The following is a 10,481-nucleotide window of genomic DNA, read 5'->3' on the forward strand; positions in this document are numbered from 1 at the left end:
TCCTCTCCACACACTTTTTTTCTAGGTTGTGAAATGTATCACCTGTATAAAAGGTTGTATAAGACACATGTAGTTAACAGAATGGTAGTAGCATACCAGTGCTCAGTTTCAGATACAGAATGAGTACCAGAACCTGGCAAGGTCCCTGCTGCCGCCTACTGGCACTTCCCTCCCTTTCCCCAATTCCAGGTAGTTACTATTTTGAATTAATCATTCCTTTGATTTTCTTCTTAATCTATCCAGCTGTGTATGTGTTCCTAAATAACATATTTTAGTTTTACTGGGGTTTTTAAACAGCTTTATTGAGGCCTAATTGACAGAAAATATACTGCAGATATTTAAAGTGTTTGACTTGCTGAATAGATATCTGTGAGGCCATAACCACAATTAAGATAATGCATCGCCCCCAAACAGAGCCCAGAAATAAATAGCTTTATGGTCATTTAATATTTGACAAAGCAGGCAAGAACATACAATAGGGTAAAGACAGTCTATTCAATAAATGATGTTGGGGAAAATTGGACAGATACATGCAAAAAAAAATGAAACTAGACCATCTACTTACAACATACAAAAGAATAAACTAAAAATGGATTAAAGACTTAAATGGAAGTCACAAAACCATAAAAATCCTAGAAGAAAACATAGGCAAAAATACCACATGATCTCACTCATTTATGGATAATAATGACCATTATAAACTGATGAACAAAATAGATACAGAGGCAGAGCAGCATTGAACAGACTGTCACACTACAGTGGGAAGGCCCGGGAGGGTTGAGGGCGGGGGGTAAGAGATCAACCGAAGGACTTGTATGCATGCATATAAGCATAACCAATGGACACAAGACACTGGCGGGTAGGGGAGGCCGGGGGAAGGTCAAGGGGGGAAAAAAAGGAGACATGTAATATTCTTTGTAATGCTTTAAGCAATAAAACAAAAAAATTTTTAAAAAAGCATAGGCAGTAAAATCTCAGACATTTCTTGTAGCAATATTTTTTTCTGATATATCTCCTTAAGCAAGGGAAATAACAGAAAAAAATAAATAGAACTAAATCGAACTAGAAAGCTTTTGCACAGCAAAGGAAACATCAACAAAGTGAAAAGACAACCCAATGAACGGGGTTTTTAAACAGCTTTATTGAGGCCTAATTGACATGAAATGTACTACAGATATTTAAAGTGTTTGACTTGCCTGGCCAGTGTGCTCAGTGGTTGAGCTTCAACCTATGAACCAGGAGGTCACAGTTCGATTCCCGGTAAGGGCACATGATTGGGTTGTAGGCTCAATTCCCAGTGGGGGATGCGCAGGAGGCAGCCGATCAATGATTCTCTCTCATTGATGTTTCTATCTTTCCCTCTCTGAAATCAATAAAAATATATTTAAAAAAGAATAAAGTGTTTACCTTGCTGAATATATATCTGTGAAACCATAACCACAACTAAGATAATGCATATATCCATCACTCCAAAAATTTCCTCTTGCCCTATTGTAATGCCTCCTTCCTTCCCTGGCAATGTAACCTGCTTTACTTTTTACTTTCTGTTGTAAATTTGCAAAACTAAAAATGTTATTTAGGAACACCTACACAGTACTATGCTGTATTGATTACTGTGGCCTTGTATTATAGTTTGACATCAGGTAGCATGATACTTCTTTGTTCTTTCTCAAAATTGCTGAGGCTACTCAGGGTTTTTTGTGGTTCCATATAAATTTTTGGAATGTTTGTTCTAGAACTTTGAGATACACCATTGGTATTTTAATAGGAGTTGCGTTGAATCTATATTGCTTTGGGTGGTATGGACATTTTAATGATGTTAAAATTCTTCCTATTCATGACAGTATGTGCTTCCATTTATTTGTATCTTCCTCAGTTTCTTCATTATCCTATAATTTTCTGAGTCCACGTCTTTTACCTCCTTAGTTATATTTATTCCTAGGTACTTTTTGTTGTTGTTGCAATTGTAGATAGTTTTGTATATATTTAGATCTTTTAAAATGTCTCTCAATAAAGTTTAATAATTTTTAACAGAGTTTATATATCTTTTAAATTTATTTTTATAGTGGTTATCAAATTTTATTTTTCAATTACACAATTGGCATTCAATATTACATTAGTGTCAAGGAGGTTAGATCTCTTTGTTAAGTTTATTCCTTGGCACTTAATAGTTTTTGCAAATAGTGCCCCCTCCCTTTTTTTTTTTTTTTTTTTTTTTACATTTTCTGAGTTATTGTTTCCAGGCTCTCTTTAAAAAGCCCTGTTGCCTGGCCGACATAGCTCAGTGGTTGACTTCGATCTCTGAATCATAGGTCATGGTTTGATTCCTGGTCAGGGCACATGCTGGGATGCGGGCTCAATCCCCAGCAGGAGGCAGTGATTCTCATTGTTGATATTTTTCTCTTCCTCCCTCTCCCTCCCTCTCTGAAAACAATAAAAAAATATATTTTTAAAGAAAGCCCTGTTAGTACAACTTGAAATTAGTTTACCCCAAATTGTAAATAATACCAAATCCGCTTCTTCAAGGAGTGTGTGCATTTCATTCAAGTTGTCATTCAAATTTGTTGGCATAATGTTTTCTGAGTTTCTGTTTTTTGCTTCATTGATTTCTACTTAATTTGTGTTACTTTGCTCTTCTTTCTCTAGATTTTTTCTGGTAGAACCTAAGGTCATTGATTTTAGTCTTTTTTGGTTTCAACTTTTTTAAAAAAATTTATTAAATTTATTGGGGTTTTAGTTGCACAATTCTGTACACTGTATTGTGTGTTCACCACCCTAAGTCAAGCTCCCATCCATTACCATTTATCCCCCTTCTACCCTCTCCCACCTCCCTAGCCTTTCTCCTTTTCAAATATAAATACTTAAAGCTATAAATTTCCTGCCCTAGCCTGTTTGGCTCAGTGGATAGAGCATCAGCCTACAGACCAAAGGGTCCCAGGTTCAATTCTGGTCAAGGGCTTGTACCTTGGTTGCAGGCTCCTCCCGGCCTGGGTCCTGGTCAGGGCTCCTGCAGGAGGCAACCAATCAATGTGTTTCTCTCACATTGATGTTTCTGTCTGTCTTTCCCTCTCTCTTCCATTCTCCCTAAAAATCAATGGGGGAAAAAATCAATTGAAAAATATCCTTGGGTGAGGATTAACAACAAAAATACCTATAAATTTCCCTGTAGCACTGCATTAGCTGCATCCTGCAAATTTTGATACATGTATTTCATTATCTTTCAGTTTTAAATACTTTCTAATGTCCCTGGTCATTTTTTGGCTTATGAGTCATTTAAGTGTTAATTTTTCAAATATCTGAAGTTTTCCTAAATATTTTTTTTAAATATATTTTATTGATTTTTTTTTTTTTTTTTTTTTTTTTACAGAGAGGGAGAGGGATAGAGAACTAGAAACATCGATGAGAGAGAAACATCAATGAGCTGCCTCCTGCACACCCCCCACTGGGGATGTGCCCACAACCAAGGATATGCCCTTGACCGGAATCGAACCCAGGACCCTTCAGTCCGCAGGCCAATGCTTCATCCACTGAGCCAAACTGGTTAGGGCCTAGATATCTTATTGTTATTGGCTTCTAGTTTAATTTCATCTTCATTTAATTCACTTTATTTTTCATTGATTTTTAGAGAGAGGAAGGGAAAGAAGGGATGAGAAACATTGATGTGAGAGTCATTGATATGAGAAAAATTGATCGTTTGCCTCCAGCATGCTTCCCAACCAGGGATCACATCTGTCACCTTTTGTGTACAAGATGACTCTCCAGCAGAGCCCCAGCAGCTAGGGCTACTGAGTAATTTTAATCCTTCCAAATTTATTGAGACTTGTTTTATGACTCAGCATATGAATTATCATGGTGCATGTACCATGTGCACTTGAAAAGAATATAGTTTTCTGCAGGTGTTGGGCATAGTGCTCTATAAATGTCTCAGATTAAGGTGGTTGATGGTGTTTTTCAGATCTTATATGTCTTTTTTTGTCTGTTTGATTAATTGCAAAGAAAGGGGTGTTAAAATCTACAGTTTATAATGGATTTTTGTTTCTCCCTTTAGTTCCATCAATTTTTATTTGTATATTTCAAAGCTTAGTTATGAGGCATACACATATTATGATTATTACATCTCTAATCTGTTCATTCTTTTTCCTTATGAAATATTTCTGTGGTAATGCTATTCATTTTTTTAAAAAAAATACTTTATTATTTCAGAGAGGAAGGGAGAGGGAGAGAGAGCTAGAAACATCAGTGATGAAAAAAAAGAAGAAAAATAAAGAAACATCAGTGATGAGAGGGAATCACTGATTGGCTGCCTCCTGCATGCCCCCTACTGGGGATTGAGCACACAACCCGGCATGTGCCCTTGACCGGAATCGAACCCTGACCTCCTGGTTCATAGGTCAAAGCTCAACCACTGAACCATGCTAGTCGGGCAGTGCTATTCATTTTGAAGTTGTCCTAATTTGATATTTAAATAGCCATTCCAGCTCTCTTATGCTTAACATTTCCATAGTATATCTTTTTCCATCTATTTACTTTCAACCTATGTTTACATTTAATCTCTTAGAGATAGCATGTGTAGTATCATTGGGTCCTGCTTTTTCCCACGTTCTCTTACTGTGGATTGAGCCAAAAACCTGACAGGGAATTGAACCGTGCGAGACCTACTGGTTCATAGGTTGACACTCAACCACTGAGCCACACAGGGCAGACTTTTACTCACTATTATTAATTACTCACTATTATTACTCACTTTTACTCACTGTATCTGTCCTTTTTAATGTGCCAACACCAACTCTGGTGCCTGACACAATACAGAATATCAACAAATGTTTGTGGAGCAAATAAAGAAGTGAAGACTACACAGTAAACAGTGAGGCTGGGATACTTACCAGGTCTATCTTCCTCCATTTTATTCCATCCTTCCCCAGGCTGTCTGTGATGGTAAAGTGCCCCGCTCTTCACCCCCCTCCCCCAAAAGGACAGACATTGAATTTTTAATAAGAATTTAGTACAATTTTCAACATACAGATTGCCTATAATTAAAATGTTTAATAATAGTTTATGTTGGTGAAGATATGAACAGATACTCTTCTCATTTTGTTTATTTTATTGATTTCAGAGAGAGGAAGGGAGAGGGATAGAGATAGAAACATCAATGACGAGAACCATTGATCGGCTACTTCCTGTGCGCCCCCTACTGGGGATTGAGCCCAAAACCCAGGTATGTGCCCTGACTGGGGATCAAACAGTGACCTCCTGGTTCATGGGTCAATGCTCACACTGGCAGAGTGCTCTTCTCAATTTAAAGTGTAACCTTTTAAGAGAGCCTTCTGGAACCATCTGTGAAATTTTTAAAATGCACATGCACATTCAGTAATTCTACTTCTAGAAATGTATACTCCAGATATAGTACTGATAGTGGACACAAAGAGGATTATTCATTGTAATACAATGCTGAATAGCAAGATTAAAAATAACCTAAATGTTACTTTTCAGTAAAATATGATGTATGTCTGTGTGTATAGATACATAATAGTGAAATGCTGTGTTGCTTTTACTAAATGTAGTAAATGTATGTGTATGCATATAGAACAATCAGCAAGACAGTCAGAAAAGCAAGGTGCACAATAGTATGTATAGGCCACAAAGATAGTAAAAAGGAGAGGATATGTATGTATATTGTACACATGTATATGTGTATGTGTTTCTTTTGGTATTTCACAGTTTTTCCTGGGAGGATGCTGTTATCAATAGTCAATAGTCAGTAGGGTGGGATACTGAGGAATATGGGTGGAGGGCATGAAACATAACTTTGGACTTAAGATTATTTGGTGTCACTGGTGTCTTGTGTGGGTGAGGAGTTTCTCACTACAGGCCAATAGTTAGGATTTCTGGCTTATTATCTTCTGTTGGGAGACAATTTTCCATGGGTCTTTTGCATTTCAGTACATCTTGCAAGCAGAGGCTCTGGCTGCCTTTATTCCAAATGATCTTTTCAAGGATTGTGTTCAGTGAACAGGCTTGGAAGATAGACATTCTCTCTCTGGAGCTAAAGGTGGTTTGTCTACTGTCCAGTATACCTTCTTCTAGGGCAGTGGTCAGCAAACTGCGGCTCGCGAGCCACATGCGGCTCTTTGGCCCCTTGAATGTGACTCTTCCACAAAATACCAAGTGCGGGTGCGCACGTACAGTGCGATTGAAACTTCATGGCCCATGCACAGAAGTCAGTTTTCGGCCTGGGCTAGTCTATTTTGAAGAAGTGGCGATAGAAAAAATGGGGGATGTCAGTCGGGCGATGGGAGATGCAGCGCAGGCAGGCCGAGGGATACACAGCGCGGGGGAGGTACATTCGCTGAGGTCGACCCCTTCCAACTCTCCCATCCACACTCTATCAGAAACAAGTGTGAATGGGAGAGTTGGAAGGGGTCGACCACAGCGAACGTACCTCAATCAGATTGAGGACAGCCAATACCAGCTTAGGAGTACCCTAATCAACACTAATAAAAGAGAAAAATGGTAATTGGCATACGAGCTACCCTTTTCATTGGCTAATCAGGGCTATATGCAAATTAACTGCCAACTAAGATTGGCAGTTAACTGCCAACAAGATGGCGGCTAATTTGCATATGTAGGCACAATGCAGGGAGGCGAAAGGGAAAGCAGGAAGAAGCCCCCTGCCACTGACAGTGATCAGAAACCCAGGGGGGAGCTAAGAGCTGGGGGGCAGGGCAAAGGCGGCCCTGGGGCCGCCTTTGCCCTGCCCCCCAGCCATGATCGGAGAATCAGGCGCCTTTTCCGCCCTGGCCAGTGATAGCAGGAAGTAGGGGTGGAGCCAGCGATGGGAGCTGGGCACGGTTGAAGCTGGCAGTCCCAGGAGCTAGGGGTCCCTTGCCTGGGCCTAAAGCAGAGCCCACGATCGTGGGGCCGCTGCAGCTGCGGGTCCCCGCTGCCCGGGCCGGACGCCTCAGCCAGAGGCGTCCGGCCTGGGCAAGGGGCCGATCCTGCGATTGGAGGGTGATGGGGGTCAACGCCTGAGGGCTCCCAGTATGTGAGAGGGGGCAGGCTGGGCTGAGGGACACTCCCCACCCCCCCCACACACACACCCAGTGCACGAATTTCGTGCACCGGGCCCCTAGTTAAGTTAATAACAATGTACCTACCTATATAGTTTAGGTTTAAAAATTTTGGCTCTCAAAAGAAATTTCAATCGTTGTACTGTTGATATTTGGCTCTGTTGACTAATGAGTTTGCTGACCACTGTTCTAGGGCAAAGAGTTAGGCACATGTACTATTTGTCTATCATAAAAGATACAGCTTTGTAAACGGAGGGATCTTCTCTAATGCATTGGCATGTACTACCAGGTATCATAAGCATTCTGTGTCACTGTGAGAGTTGGGCCTCAGGGAACTGGTTCAAAATTAATACTCTGGCTACTGCTGTTGCTATAGATTGTTCTTTTACTTTCCTGTAGTTTTGTGTCTTCTGCTACTATTCCTGAAACTGGCAGTCTTACGCCTCAATTTAAATGCCACACAGACATGAGACCTGGCCTCACCAGCAGCTTGAGCCAGATGGCACAATCTTGAAGGTTAGGGAGTTATCTCCCCTGGAGCAAACTGTGACAAGTAGATAAATTTTCCCTCTCTCCTCCTGATGGACTATTTTTAGACAGGGTGCTTCTTTCCAGAGATGTCCCCAAGTAACCAGATGAGTATGTCTGTTTGTGAAGGCAGTGGCTGGCTTGATAACAACTGTATTTTCTTCCTTGTTCGGTGCTTCTTTGTAATCTAAAAATCATATATTTTTTAAAATGTATCATTACTGGAGTTGCAAAGCAATTCAGTAAACTGAATTCTAAAGAGGGACAAGCCTCTCCAAGGAGAGGGGACACATGTCTTTTTCACATTTGGAAGAGCACAGAGAAGTGGCTGCTTATAAGCCGCAAAGCAATCTGAAAAAACTTTACATTCTTGGTAATTGTGGGTTAGCATCTCACAATAGCTGGGAGTCCCAGACACAAGGGATGTTTGTACTCCCTCATAAGCCTTTTTCATTGTCTTCCTTTTGGTGCTCAGGAGAAAGGTTTAGGGCAGGACAAGAGACTGGAGAGAGCCCCCCAGGAAGATGTAGATATACAGTCCAACTATTGCTCCCAGGGACAGGATAAAAGCCCATCTGTTTCCCTGGGTCATTCTCTTCTGTAGCCAAACCGTAAGCTGTTGATGGAGGGTCAGCGAACATTCTCTCGGGGGCAGGCATTGCTTGTGGGGGAGGAGAAGGAGCAAACCCACCCTACCTTGGGTCTGGGGTAGGAAACCTCCTCACTCCCAGGACAAGGACAAGATCCTGGGAGAAAAACTAGAAAAATCTGCACTTGGGGGAAAGGAGCAGGAGATAATTTGGCGCCTAGCGTCCTCCGTTGACACTACCGGAGGAGCAGGAAATTCCTGCTTAAGACCAACCACATACATGGGGAGGATGACATGCTGACAAAAGGCCCACTTATGAGGCCCCGGTGCACAAAGGCTGGACTAAAATAACCCCCACTATCCTATCATGAACCTAGCACAGACTAACAAGAAGCAGTAGTATTCTCCTGGGGGGAGGCAGGAGCATAAAGCGAGAATTCCTCTATGGCTAAGTTATGCAGAGATAAATGAATGCTGGAGATGAAGCAGGAACACCAGGGCATTCTGTTATCCACTCTAGGCACAAAGTAACCACAGCTCCTGCTGGTGAAATTTGAAGAGTGTGATACTCTGCAAGTAACAATAACAAAAAGCAGACCTGACTCAAGTTTTGCAAGATTGATTCAACCTCCCATACTGGCCTGAAAAGCATATATTCATACCTAGGCATAAATATTATTTACCTCAGTTTTTTTTTTTAATGGTTTTCTTGAATTGAGAGAGGAACAGAGAGTGATAACTAGAAATATCAAAAACCTAGAAACCACCAGAACAGTGTATCCAGGAGTAGTGGGACTATAATGACTAATCCAATGTACATGTAATAAAAACTCCAAAAGTAGAAGCAAGAGAGAACAGGGCAAAGGACATATTTGAAGAGGTAATAAATCACAAAGAACTTTTGAGAAATAGTAAAAAAATATCAAACCATAGATTGAACAAACAGGATAAATTCCAAAAACAAACCACACACACCTAGATACATCATGGTCAAACCAATGAAAATTAAAGATAAAATCTTGAAAGCAGCCAGAGAAAAGAGAAACACATTAAGAAGAACAAAAATAAGAACTACAGCAGAGTACTCATCAAAACAATGGAGTGTCATCTTTAAAGAAATAAAAAAGTCAACCTAGAGTTCTATTCTCCGTGAATAAATCCTTTAAAATAAAGGTGAAATAAAGACTTTTCAGATGAGCAACAGCTGAGAAAATTTATTACTGTAAGATCCATAATACAAGAAATATTAAAGAAAGTTCCTCAGGTGCAAGTATGAAGCCAGATCGAAACTTGGATGCATACAAGAACAGTGTTGTGTGACAAATTATCCCACAGCTTAGTGGCTAAAACAAAATTTTCTTAGAATCTATGGATCAGGAATTCATCAGCTTAGCTGGTTGGTTCAGAGTTGCCCTTGTGGTTGTAGTCCAGATGTTGGCTAGGGCTTTAGTTATCTGAAGGCTTGCCTGGGGCTGGAAGACCCATTTCCAAGCTCATTCAGTTTTTATGGAGGAGGCCTCAGTTCTTCACCATGTGGTATTCTCCATAGGGCTATTCGAATATCCTTACCTGGGCTCTAGTGCATGTGATCTGAGAGAAAAATAGAAGCTGCATTGCTTTTATAACCCAGTCTTAGAAATCACACATTTTTACCACAGTCTGTCTATTAGAAGGGAGTCACTACCACCTACACTTCAAGAGGAAGAATTAGGCTGTCCCAAAGAGAAGAGTATCAAAGAATTTGTGGAAGTATTTTTAAAGCAACATACACAATTATGTATGTGCATATGGAGTTGATACCTGTCTACACTTCTCCTTCCCATGAATGTCACATTCAAGGACTACTGCATGGACTGTCTCCTCCTGGGTGGTCCAGCAGAAATAATGTAACACCCAAAAGGAAAAAGGGAAACCACAGCTTCAAAGACTTACTGGCTGCGGAAATACTCAGAGAGGCCATGGCCAGATACTGCAAAACACCAACTCCCTGACACTGTCACCAAATACATCTTTGTACCAAAGAAGGTAGCTATTAACCTGCTTTTGTTGAAACTGCATGGATGACATGTGCAGGCCTTATGACTCTAGTTTGACATCCCCATTTGGGGTGGATCAGCTTGGGCTTGATGCCTAACAAGGTGAAAAGGAGCTAACAAGCCTTGCAAATCAAACAGACAACTGGGTGGTGAAGACCTGGGGCAAGGAGTGGGGGCAGGCTAGAGGGGGTCAGTGGGGGTGGGGAGAGGGTACACGTGTAATACTTTCAACAATAAAGATTTAATTAAAAGAAAAAACAA

Source organism: Myotis daubentonii, chromosome 11, assembly GCF_963259705.1.
Source record: "Myotis daubentonii chromosome 11, mMyoDau2.1, whole genome shotgun sequence".
Taxonomy (NCBI): Eukaryota; Metazoa; Chordata; class Mammalia; order Chiroptera; family Vespertilionidae; genus Myotis; species Myotis daubentonii.